We start from the raw sequence: 3,602 nt of genomic DNA on the forward strand, positions 1-3,602 counted from the left end.
GTGACAGACGAGTGGGATGTGCAGGAGTAAGCAGCGATTCACATTCTGGGTAGGAGGAAGCAGGATGGTGTGAGATTCCAATCACTCTCCTCAGAATGGCCTGCAATTTAAAACGCATGAGTTATATATTTCTGGAGTTTTCCATCTAATATTCTCGGTGAACAACTGAGGGTTAACTGAAACCACAGAGAGTGACACCTGAGATGAGAGGGGATGACCTTGTGTGGTGATTGCTTTCCGGTGGCAACAACACTAGCAGGGGCCACTTGAAGCCAAAAGTGATTGCAAAATGGCCCATCTCTTCCCGTGTGAGGAAGCACAAGCACCACCACAACCTGAGAAAATGACTGCTGCATCCAAATCCAGAGATAAGGACATGAAGATGCTGAGGTCATTTTTGTTGGAGTGGAGCACATCAGTGAGGATGCTGAAACCCTCTTTGTCAGAGTGATTTCAAGTTCAAAGCCAGTCATTTCTAACATTTTGAACAGAGCGACCAGGGGCCCATCTTCAAGAAGAACAAAAGGCCACGTGAGTCCAGATCCCTCCTGCACGTTGCAACCTGCAAATCTTAGGACCCCAACATCAGAGCCAGCTGCCGTATCACCAGTTTCTCAGTCTGCATGGGGAAGAAGAGGCAGTTCTATTATTTCCGAGCCTTCATCTAAACCTGAATATAAAACGAGCTCTTCGGAAACTGTCCTTCACAATTCAGAATTGCTCTCTCTGCAGCCTCACTGTTTCTCTGGAGCTGTTCTCTCATTAGGAGGCAAGGATGAAAGCCCTCTTAATTCAAAGTGGTGTCCCACTTCAGATGTAAAATTTAACAGTGGAAATCCCCAAAGACCCAAACCCAGCAATGGAATCCCAGGGGGACCTGCCTCCACCATGGCCCTCCAGGTATCTCTCCTGGAAAAACACGATTATGAGCTTGGAAGATTCCCCGACCTCACCGAGCCATGTTGATGGTGGGGCATCATGTTCATGGACTCATGCCAATGATCAGGTATGCTTCAGTCTTATGGATCCAGAAGGAACATGTAGTTTGTAAGGGCTGGAGAAATTGGACTTTTTGACTCTTGCAAATCAGAGGAAGACTGTTGATCCCATGAAAGTAAATCTGACCATGTTATTTGGTGCCTTTTACTATGGCAGCATACAAGAGACGACACTAGAACAGAAGACTCACACAGCCTTTAAATGCCTCAGCTGCTTGACAGTTCTAAACTATGTTACGTTTATGACCCACCTGAGGAACCATCTAGAGCTTGAGAGGCAGAAGGGTGACAGCTGGGAAATCCAAACTACCTGCCAGCACCGCCACCCCCAGTTTTCCCACCTCGTTCCAGCTGCAGTGTCACACTGAAAGTGCCCATGCTTCCTAGGAGCCCTCCAAGGTCTGTAATATCTGTGAATTGTCCTTCAAAACAGATCAGGTTGTCCTACAGCACATGAAGGACCGTCACATACCAGGCAAAATATCCTATGTGTGCCGTGTTTGCAATTACAGATTGCCAGCCTTTGGCAATGTAGAGGCATATTTTAGAACATGGCATGGAAGCATGAATAATTTGTTTGTCTGTTTTGCCTCGAAATTTTCAAACTGGTGACATCCTTCATAAATCACGCTTGGAGGCACTGGAACAAGAGGGTCTTTCCATGTTCCAAGTGCTGGCTACAGCGTTTGAACCTGAAGGAAAAGACAGAAATCCAAACCAAGAATCATGTGTCATTCAAAGAGCCAGAACAATTGTGAGGGTTGCCTCCTGAATCAGAGGTCACGATCCGAAGTTCAGTTCAGCTGGGACTAAGAGACACAGCATCCATCATTGTGAGGAACTCTGACTCCCAAGCACCACCCAGAAAAATTGCAAACAATATTGTCTACGAACACAAAATATTCCAGACGTGTTGCAGCAAGGGATCTGGCTAAAAAGTTATGCTCTACCCATTTCCAGAAATTAAAAACAGCCCTATTGATGTTCAGCCAGCTGTATATAAAGACCCTGCCTGGCTTTTGTTGTTCAGTTGCTCAGTCGTGTCTGACTCCCTGTGACCCTATGAACTTCAGTATGCCAGGCTTCCCTGTCCATCACCATCTCCTGAAGCTTGCTCAAGCTCATTCCATTGGGTTGCTGATGCCACCCAACCATCTCATCCTCTGTCATGCCTTCTGCTCCTGCCTTCAATATTTCCCAGGATCAAGGGATTTTTTCCCAATGAGTTGACTCTTCCCATCAGGAGGCCAAAGTTTTTCACAACTTTTCTTCCAAGGAGTGAGCATCTTTTAATTGCACAGCATCAGTAACAATCTACAGTTATTTTGGAGCCCAAGTAAATAAAGTCTGGCTGTACTGTAACTGAGATTGTATTTGTTTCATCTCTCTACTATCAAGTAGCTTTGAAATCTCCATGTTCCTCCTGGCCATGCTCTGCCCCCTAAAGTAACCGCCTCTCTGACCACTAGCACTGGGGATACATTTTTCTTTGTTTCAAATTTTAAATAAATAGAATCACACAATAGACTTTCTATTCCCCTAGTCTTGGTTTCCCTTTAAATAAGTGAGATGCATTCTTATCGTATGTAGCTGTGGAACATTCTTTTTCATTGCTGAGTACAATTCCCTCAGATGAATGGGCATAGTCTTATATGCCCATTTTACTGTGCCTGAAGTTTGTGGCTTTTATCTTGCCTTTTGGAATGATCTGCTTATGACCCTGTTAGTGTCTTTCACTGTAATTTCTCGAGGATAGCCATATATATATATATATATATATATATGTATGTATGTATGTCTAGACATGAGATTTTCTGATAATGCATGTGGTAATGGTTTAGTTGCTAAGTGGTATTTAACTGTTACAACCCCATAGACTCTAGCCAACCAGGCTCCACTGTCCATAGAATTTCCCAGGCAGGAATGCAACAATGGGTTGGCATTTTCTTCTCCAGAGGATTTTCCTGACCCAGGGATCCAACCAAGGTCTCCTCCATTGCACGCAGATGTTACTGACTGAGCCATTCTAATATGCAGGTGCAGTCAAATGCTTTCTTCAAACTGATTGAAACAGTGTATATTTCCACTAATACTATTGGCATTTCCATTTCCACTGAACACTTGGCATTGTCAGTCTGTTCATCATATAACTGAGCAGGACCCTGCAGGGCTTTCCCAGTGATAGACCATCCCCTGCCCAACCTCCAACAATGTACCTTGTCTCTTATTTTTAGAAAAACTTTAGGTCCTAGACCTTCCATATGTTTCAAAGAACAAATTTAATTAGAAGTGAAAAACTGCAGAAACAAAAAAAACATCAAGCAAGACAAAAAATAATTTGTTGTTGGGCAGTCGTGTTCACTCTTTGTGATCCCATGGACTGCGGCACACCAGGCTTCTCTATCCTTCACCATCCCCTGGAGCTGGCTCAAGCTCAAATCCATTTAGTCTGTGATGTCCTCTAACCATCTCATTCTCTGTCATCCCCTCCTCCTCCTTCCTTCAATCTTTTCCAGCATTAGGGTGTATTCTAATGAGTCAGCCTTCCCCATAAGGTGGTCAAAGTATTGGAGCTTCACTTTCAGTAACATTCCTTAGAGTGAA

At 44.1% G+C, this 3,602-nt stretch overlaps 1 pseudogene; it reads left to right on the forward strand.

Moving 5' to 3' along the window:
* Window positions 1–289: 289 nt before the first annotated feature.
* Window positions 290–1,933, forward strand: LOC132658942 (zinc finger protein 280A-like; annotated as a pseudogene).
* The last annotated feature ends 1,669 nt before the right edge of the window (window positions 1,934–3,602 follow it).

Source organism: Ovis aries, chromosome Y (assembly GCF_016772045.2).
Source record: "Ovis aries strain OAR_USU_Benz2616 breed Rambouillet chromosome Y, ARS-UI_Ramb_v3.0, whole genome shotgun sequence".
Taxonomy (NCBI): Eukaryota; Metazoa; Chordata; class Mammalia; order Artiodactyla; family Bovidae; genus Ovis; species Ovis aries.